Source organism: Lonchura striata, chromosome 6, assembly GCF_050655825.1.
Source record: "Lonchura striata isolate lonStrDom1 chromosome 6, ASM5065582v1, whole genome shotgun sequence".
Lineage (NCBI taxonomy): Eukaryota > Metazoa > Chordata > Aves > Passeriformes > Estrildidae > Lonchura > Lonchura striata.
Window position 1 is genome coordinate 6,842,851 of NC_140708.1, and position 8,961 is coordinate 6,851,811.

The 8,961-nt window shown below is 47.1% G+C and overlaps 1 long non-coding RNA gene across 1 annotated transcript; it reads left to right on the forward strand.

The window, feature by feature from the left end:
- Positions 1 to 280: 280 nt before the first annotated feature.
- On the forward strand, positions 281 to 5,042 carry LOC146767017 (uncharacterized). Its single transcript, XR_014956408.1, has 3 exons — positions 281 to 1,280; positions 1,357 to 2,482; positions 2,563 to 5,042. It is a non-coding gene; the product is annotated as an uncharacterized LOC146767017 (long non-coding RNA).
- The last annotated feature ends 3,919 nt before the right edge of the window (positions 5,043 to 8,961 follow it).

The following is an 8,961-nucleotide window of genomic DNA, read 5'->3' on the forward strand; positions in this document are numbered from 1 at the left end:
TCCTTCAATATATGGATTTTTTGCAGTCAGGTCCAGGGCCAGGGGCCCCTGGGCACATCCTTTGTCCCTTTTCCCTGGGAAAGAAAACTCACAGGTCCAGGTTCCTGATGTCAGTTTGTAGGGCTCCCTTGGGACTCTCAGGGCAGCACAAGTTGGAGGTGGGGACAACTTCGGTCTGGGGTGCCTCTTTCGATGTATTGACCTTTTGCAGTCAGGTCCCAGCCCAGGGCCAGGGGCCCCTGGGCACATCCTTTGTCCTTTTTCCCTGGGAAAGAAAACTCACCAGTCCAGGTTCCTGATATCAGTTTGTTGGGCTCCCTTTGGTCTATCAGGGCAGCACAAGTTTGAGATGGGGACAACTTCGGCCTCAGATATGTAATTGGATATATGGGTTCTTTTCAGTTAGGTCCCAGCTCAGGACCAGGGTCCCCTGTGCACGTGCCTTGATTTTGAGGAAGTTTCTGTTTAGAATGTATGATTTTTTTGGCTTAAAGTAAAAAATTTATATTTTATTTTTAGTGAGGTTTATTTTTTTTGTTGCTTACTGCTATATTTTGTGATATTTGTGTTAGGTTAGTTGTAGGGATAGCTTTACTTTTATACGTTGAAACGAGGGTCGTGCGTACTGGTGTTCATAAAGGTTTAATATTTTTATGGTTCTGATATGTTAGGTTAATGAAATTAAGAAGTTTACAAGACTTTTTTTTGTTTTTATTTCGATACGGGCAGGGTTTTCTTAGTTTTAAGGATTTGTTTGGCATAGATTTTAGCGGCGTAATTGAGGGGATAGGACAGGGTGTCTCTGTTAATCTATTTGGTAATTTGTATACTGGGTAAATAAAATTAATATTTTGGTAGAATTTTTGGATTTTGTTAGTTTAATTATTTATGAATTTGTGTGCCTGCAGCTGTAGTGTCTCTGCTGCAAGTCTCAGTATCCATTCATGTTTGTGTGCGTTAGGCAGTCCACTCGTGTACCAGCGAGTCCCCCCTGCAAGCGGCCGCAGAGCCGCTCCTTCGCTCTCCTGGGAATTCGGGGAGCGGCACACGGCTCTGCGACGAAGCCTTTATCTTTGTCACTTGGAGGTGGCACCAGGGAGCCTCAGGAGCGGCCGAGGAGTTGCTGTAAGTCGGGGAACTACTAGTGAGGGGGACCAGGGTCCACTCGAGTTTTGGGAACGCCACCTCACCTCGCCTGCTCTTCAGCCAGGCAGACCCTGCCAGGAGGGCGTGGGCGAAGCGTGCGGCCCGAGGAGCCCGGCGTTCTCAGGAGAAAAATGGTGAGCAGAGAATTGTTGAGTTGTGGCTGCTGTGCGGCTGAGATCATGCAATGATGTTTGGTGTTCTCGATTGTAGCTGAGCACGGGACCACAGCCCCGTGACCATAGGACATTCCCCGCTGGTGAGGCAGCCTCCATTGCCATGCGACGTGGATTCTCATCCCCAGATCCTGAGAGATAAGTGGAGGGCTAAGGCCCACAGAGGGGGTGAAAGCGGGGTGCTGGGAGGGCCTTTAGGATCAGCTTTTGGGGGTGGGGATGTGCAAGAAGTGTCCCCTTAGGCCAGCTAAAGGGAAAGTGACTGTTTTGATCACAGTGCTGAGGTGCTCAGGGCAGAGCAGTTCTGGTGTGTGTCCTGTCACTTGTCTCTGGTGCACTCTGTGTTCTTTGGGTCTCTCGGTCCTTTCTTCTCCTCAAAAGCTCTCTCTCCCTGTCCTGTGTCACGGGTGTCTGCACGTATTTGTCCCACAACTGCTCTGCCCTGCTGCATAGCCTGTAATAGCACAAGTCCTGGGGACTTGAAATTTGTAATTTGCGGTGTAGTTGGGCTCTAGATTGTATGGGGAGATTGACATAACATGTTTGGTTATGCTAAGTTGTCCTGCAGCTGTTTGACACTAGTCCTAACTTCCTTTCAGGTGCTGACAATTCAAATCTGTGGCAGAGAGCCCCAGTCCTGGGTGAGGGTGTTGCCATGATCAGGTCAGTCATTGTTTGCATTTGCAGGGGCAGCCTGAATGGTGACCATGTTACAGCAGTGTTCTTTGCCTTTATTTTTAGGAGGTCCAGACAGATAGCAGCAGTCAAAGTGGACCAAAGCAGTTGTTTTTGCTCAGCTTTTGGTTTTTGGTGGAACTGTAAGCATCCACTGTTGTTTGTGTGCTTTAGGGAATCCACTCAGAGTACTTATACCACTGTCTCCAACTGGCTGATGGACCGGTTTTCATGCACGTGTGGTCTTGCCAGAAGCATTACAGGACCCTGTGACAGAGCTTTCCAATTTTGCATTTCAAGGTCCCCTCCTGGTAACCCACAGGAATGGGCAAGGAGTTGTGGTGAGGCAGGGAAGAGGAGCGAGGGTACCCTCAAGTTGCAGCAATGCCATGTCACCTTGTCTGCCCTTAACCTAGGTGTGCCTTGAGATGACGGTGTCAGAATCCGAGCGCGCCTGAGGTGTGTGGCCCAAGACTTCTTGGGAGACGGTGAGTAGCAGAATTGTCAGGTTCTGGCCCATGTGCTGTTAAGGTAGTGCGCTGACGTTTGGTTTTCTTTCTCTTGGCAGAGCAAGAGATAACAGCCTGATGACAACTGGAACTTCCCAGACAGGCAGGAGGCCTCGTTCTGCACCTGATGGGGATTTGCATCCCCAGATATGTGCAAGATAAGGTGAGAGCTACAGCCCACAGAGGGGATGGAAGAGAGGTGCTGGGTTGGGACTCCCCAGGAGGGGTTTTTGAGTCAGTTTTGGAGATGGGGATGTCCAAGAAGTGTCCCCTTAGGCCAGCTAAAGGGAAAGTGTCTGTTTTGATCACAGTGCTGAGGTGCTCAGGGCAGAGCAGTTCTGGTGTGTGTCTTGTCACTTGTCTCTGGTGCACTCTGTGTTCTTTGGGTCTCTCGGTCCTTTCTTCTCCTCAAAAGCTCTCTCTCCCTGTCCTGTGTCATGGGTGTCTGCACGTATTTTTCCCACAGCTGCTCTGCCCTGCTGCATAGCCTGTAATAGCACAAGTCCTGGGGACTTGAAATTGTTAATGCAGGGTGTAGTTGGGCTCTAGATTGTATGGGGAGATTGACATAACATGTTTGGTGCTGTGAAGTTGTCCTGCAGCTGTCTGACACTAGTCCTAACTTCCTTTCAGGTGCTGACAGTTCAGGTCAGTGGCAGAGGGCCCCATTCTTGCGTGAGGATTTTCCCATGATCAGGTCAGTCATTGTTTGCATTTGCAGGGGCAGTCTGAATGGTGACCATGTTACAGCAGTGTTCTTTGCCTTTATTTTTAGGAGGTCCCGGTAGTTAGCAGCAGTCAAGGCGCTGTGTGCCAAGTGAGCAGTGGACAGAAGGAGTTGTTCTGGCTCATGTCTCCATTTCTGGTGCAATTCTAAGCATCCACTCTTAGTTACTTTGTTTTATTTTAGTCAGTCATCTTGCAAGATATCTCTGGTCCGGATGTCGAAGGCCAGGTGGGTGCAAGCGTAAGGTCTGGGTGGGTGTGCTTTTCAGGGCAGGGGGATGTTGTTTTCACAGAATCTCAGTGTGGGTTTTTTTGCTTTGTTTTTTTTGCAGGTGCTGTCGCTGCCCTAGCTGTGTGAAGGAACAGAGGCGAGCGGGTGAGTTGGCATTTTGGCACGGTGACTCACAGGTGACCCTTATGCAGCAGCATGCTAAGTGTGTACCTTTTTGTTTTTCAGGTATCCTCCAGGCAGCCTGTGGAGTCAAATTGAGGCTTCAGGTGAGCTGGGGTAGCGGTGTGCCGGAGTTTCAGGGATTCCTCTTTTCGTGGGCACTAGTTGCATTTTCTGTTTTGTCTTAGGTACCCTGAGGAGGAGCGTAGCTGAAGTTTGGAAACGGCAGCACTGAAGCGGATGTACAGAACGTCTCGCCGTTCACATCCAACTGACATGGGATTCCATCCGGTTGTCTTGCAAAAGCTAAGTGCTGGGGCCAGTAGGTGGGAGATGGGGGAAAAACCTTCACTATCACAGGAGGCTATTTGATGTTAGCTTGGAGAAGAGGCCCATAGTGGGACGGGCCCCTCGGGAGGGAGAGGGTTTCTCCTCAGCCCCCCCAGAGTCTTCGCCGGGCAGGGCAGTTCCGATCCCTCTCCGCGTTCTCATGACTTTCGCATTGGTGGCCTTCTTTGACTCTCGACGTTGTCGTGGATCTTTTCACCATAGGAGCCCGCCTTCATGTCTGGAGCTATAGCTACAGTCACCCTGTAGTCATTTCTTCCTTCTCTAGGCCTACTGAGCTTCTTAGGCTTTCTCTTAAGTGCTTTGGCACTAACATCTTGAAAGGAGTTGCATGTCATCATCAAGTGCTACTGCCCTAGGGCTTTCTTTTCTTTGGCATCATCAGCCCATGGCTCATCTTGGGCGAGGAATCTTGGGTCCATAAGGTGAAATTGCCAGGCAGTTTCCACTTGTGTCTGTGTCACATTGTCTGTGTCTGTGTCACGTTGTCTGTGTCTGTGTCACGTTGTCTGTGTCCGTGTCACGTTGTCTGTGTCTTAGGCCTTTGTTACATCTCCATGCTTTAGCAACATCATTTTGTGCCATATCGGCCATATTTTGCTCACGTACCTTCCTGGATATCAATTATTCTGGCATCTTTACTTATTTACTTTTTGGGACCGGACAATGTACACAAGATGTTCTCATCCATCTTCATTCTCAGTTTTGGTAGCCCTTCTCTTGGACTTCCGTACGGATCTTATTAGCCCTTCATCACCTGACCACAGTAGTTCCGTAGCATCTGCCTTCTCAAAGGATATAGGGCTCAAAAATTAGTCTTCTGGAGAATTATATCAAGTCCTCACTTATCTTGTATCTCTGTCGGCTGACGTTGTATGCACTTATGTTGCACCTACCTGTGTCGGCTTCTATTGTATGTGCGTATGTTGCGCCTACCTATGTTGTCTTATATTGTTTGTGCTTATACTGTATGTACCTACGTTGGCTTATGTTGTTTGTGCTTATACTGTATGTACCTACGTTGCCTTATGTTGTTTGTGCTTATACTGTATGTACCTACGTTGCCTTATGTTGTTTGTGCTTATACTGTATGTACCTACGTTGCCTTATGTTGTTTGTGCTTATACTGTATGTACCTACGTTGGCTTATGTTGTTTGTGCTTATACTGTATGTACCTACGTTGCCTTATGTTGTTTTTGCTTACACTGTATGTACCTACGTTGCCTTATGTTGTTTGTGCTTACACTGTATGTACCTACGTTGCCTTATGTTATATGCACCTCTGTTGTGGCAATTATGATTGGAGCTGCCTTGCCCGGGCACGTAGTCACGCTCAGGTAGAGCAGTTATAAAGCTTTGCCGTTCATGTGTTCTCTACGGGGTTTGGGGTACAACACTGATGGGCCCAGAGTTGGTATAGCTCCTAGCTCTCAGATAGTCAGTCACTGACCGCCTCCCCTTGTCTCGTAGGTCCCCGGGTCCCTACAGAATTTCCTGGAATCTACCATTTGACATGGAGGTCCTGCGGTCAGAAGAAGCGTTTAAGCATATTCTTCAGTGCAGCGTTTCACGTAAGGGTGGCAGCCAGCGTGTCAGCAGAAGAATGTGTGAGAGTGTGACTGTCTGTGTCTGTCTGTGAGAGTTTGTGTGTGCTTGTGTCTGCAGCTGTGTGTGTGTGTGTGTGGAGCAGTTCCAACCTTGTGTGTATGGCCTTTGCCTTTCAGGGGGGGTTTTCATCAGGCAGGAGGATTTTTTGGGAGTCTCTGGAGCGAGTTGCCGTGAATGTGAGTTTGTGCGTAACGCGAAGGGGGCGTGCACGTCGGCGGAGCGTTTTGCGCCGTTTTTGTTCCGGGTGCGTCATAACAATAAAAGCGTTGTGGACTTTTCTGAAATGGAGACACGGTTATATTGTGTCAATATGTATTTGGCTTGTAATACATTATATTGTTCTGTCTTTGCAGTTGTTCCTGTCTTTTGATGTATTTTGCTGTATGTAAATTGGACTTGTACTTGTGTGCCTAGGTATGATGTATTCTTTGTTGTATTTGTCTCTGTACTTGCATTTGTATACGTTGTTTCCCTGTGTATTGCTGAAGTTTAAATTAAAGGAATAAAGATTAATCAGCCCTAATAATGATGCCTCTTACCCTCTGCCCCGCCCACCATTCATCTCCTGTCTTTCTTTGGTGTGGTTGAGTCGTATCATTCTCACCCTTTTTCTCCCTTTGCCTCTTACTTTCCTCTTTAGTCTATTCCTCACTTTATCCTTCCATGTGTAACTCTTTGTCTCTGGCTGTGTTTTCCTTTGTTTCCATTTCTAACACATCTCTATGTTTCTCTAACCCTATTTCCTTCTCACCCTGTCTATTTTCTTCCATTCCTCTACATGTATTTCCCCATGTCTCTTTGTCTGTCTCTTTCAATCTAGGTTTCATTATGTTTTCTTTTTTTTTTTCTCTTTGTCAGCCTTTGTCTTTCTAACACTTGCTATCATTTTCTTTGTCTCTAACCCTTTTTCCTTTTCTGTCCATCTTTAATTTTTTGTGTTTCTAACTCTCTATTTCTTTCTCTCTTGAACCCTACCTTGTGTTCAGTCTCTCCATTTGTTTTCCTGTAGGTTTTCAGCTCTATTTCTTCTTTTTCTTGACTCTCTATTTCCTTTTCTCTTTCATTTCAAGTGCTTCCTTTTCTCTTTGTCTTTCACTCTTTTTCTCTTTACCCCTCCTTTCTTTTGCCTTTCTCTTTCCAATCTGACTTTTTTGGTTTTTCTTTTTATCTCTCTTTTATTTTTCTTGCTCTGTTTTCTTCTTACTCTCTTCTCTTCCTTTTCTTTTTCTCGCTCTTTCTTCTTGCTCTCCTCTCACTCTCTCCTCTTCTTCTTCTCACTCTCCTCTTCTTCTCACACTCTCCTCTTCTTCTCATTCTCTCGTCTTCCTCCTCTCTCCTTTTCTTCTTCTCGCTCTCTCCTCTTCTTCTCACACTGTCTTCATCTCTCTCCTTCTCACTTTCTCCTCTTCCTCCTCTTTCTTCTTGCTCTGACTCTCTCCTCTTCTTCTTACTCTCTCCTCTCCCTCTCCTCTTCTTCATCTCACTCTCTCCTCTTCTTCTCACACTCTCCTTTTCTTCATCTCACTCTCTCCTTCTCACTTGCTCCTCTTCCTCCTCTCTCCTCTTCTCACTTTCTCCTCTTCCTCCTCTCTTCTTCTTCCTCTCTCCTCTTCTTCTTCCTCTCTCCTCTTCTTCCTCTCTCCTCTTCTCACGCTCTCTTCTCACGCTCTCTCCTCACACTCTCTTCTTCATCTCTCTCTCCTTTTCTCCTCACTCTCTCCTCTTCCTCCTCTCCCCTCTTCTTCCTCTCACTCTCTCCTCTTATTCTTCTCACCCTCTCCTCTTCTTCATCTCACTCTCTCCTTTTCTTCTCACTCTGTCCTCTTCCTCCTTTCTCCTCTTCTCCTCACTTTCTCCTCTTCTTCTCACTTTCTCCTCTTCCTCTCTCTTCTTCTTCCTCACTCTCTCCACTTCTCACACTCTTTTTCTTCTCACTCTCTCCTTTTCCTCTTCTCTCCTTTTCTTCTCACTCGCTCTTCTTCCTCCTCTCTCCTTTTCTCACTTTCTCCTCTTCCTCCTCTCTTCTTCTTCCTCCTCTCTCCTCTTCTTGTTCTCACTCTCTCCTCTTCTTCTCACTTTCTCCTCTTCCTCCTCTCTCCTCGTCTTCCTCCTCTCTCCTGGTCTTCTCACTCTCTTCTTCATCTCTCTCTCTCCTTTTCTCCTCTCTCCTCTTCCTCCTCTCTCCTCTTCTTCTCACTCTCCTCTCTCTCATCTTCCTCTTCTCTCTCTCCTTTTCTTCCTCTCACTCCTCTTCCTCCTCTCTTCCTCTTGTCACTCTCTCCTCTCTTCTCACACTCGCTTCATCTCTCTCTCCTTTTCTTCTCTCTTTCTCCTCTCTCCTCTTTCTCCTCTCTCCTCTTTCTCCTCTCTCCTTCTCACTCTCTCCTTTCCTTCTCACTCTTTCCTCTTCCTCTTCTCTCCACCACTTCTTTGCACTTGCTGCTCTTCCTCCTCTCTCCTTCTCACTCGCTGCTCTTCCTCCTCTCTCCTATTCTTCTTCTTCTCTCTCCTCTTCCTCCTCTCCCTCTCCTCTTCTTCCTCACTTTCTCCTCTTCCTCCTCTCTCTTCTTCTTCCTCTCACTCTCTCCTCTTCATCTCACTCTCTCCTCTTCATCTCACTCTTTCCTTTTCTTCTCACTCTCTCCTTTTCCTCCTCTCTCCTCTTCTTCTCACTCTCTCCTCTTCCTCCTCTCTCTCCTCTTCTTCCTCTCACTTACTCCTCTTCCTCCTCTCTCTTCCTCTTGTCACTCTCTCCTTTTCTTCTCACACTCTCTTCTTCCTCTCACGCTTTCCTCTTCTTGCTCTCTCCTCTCCTTCTCACACTCTTCTTCATCTCTCTCCCTTTCTTCTCACTCCTCTTCCTCCTCTCTCCTCTTTTTCTTCTCACTCTCTCATCTTCCTCCTCTCTCTTTTTCCTTTTCTCGCTCTCTCATCTTCCTCCTCTCTCCTTTTCTTCTTGTCTCTCCTCTTCTTATCACTCTCTCCTCTTCTTCTCACTCTCTCCTCCTCTTTCTCTCTTTTTTCCCCTTTCTGTACTTAGAATAAAAAAGCAGGAGTAGAAAATACCATGCTCCGAGGAAGTAAAAAAAAGAAAACTTTAAAAATAAAAATTTCTACTCCCTGGGAGCATCAAAGTAAAAATAAAAATTTTTACTTCTTGGTAGCATCAAATTTTCTACTGCTGCCCCTGACATTTTTATATTTATATATATATGTATAGGGGGGGTAGGGGAGGGGTCTGTCTGGTAGCCACACCCCCACTCTGAATCCTCCATCTACCCTAACCCCTTCCCTGACCCACCCTCCACCCCCTCCCCCACACCCTGACCCCACCCCTAACCACGCCCCCAATGCTGACCCCCCTCCCCCAATGCTGACCCCACC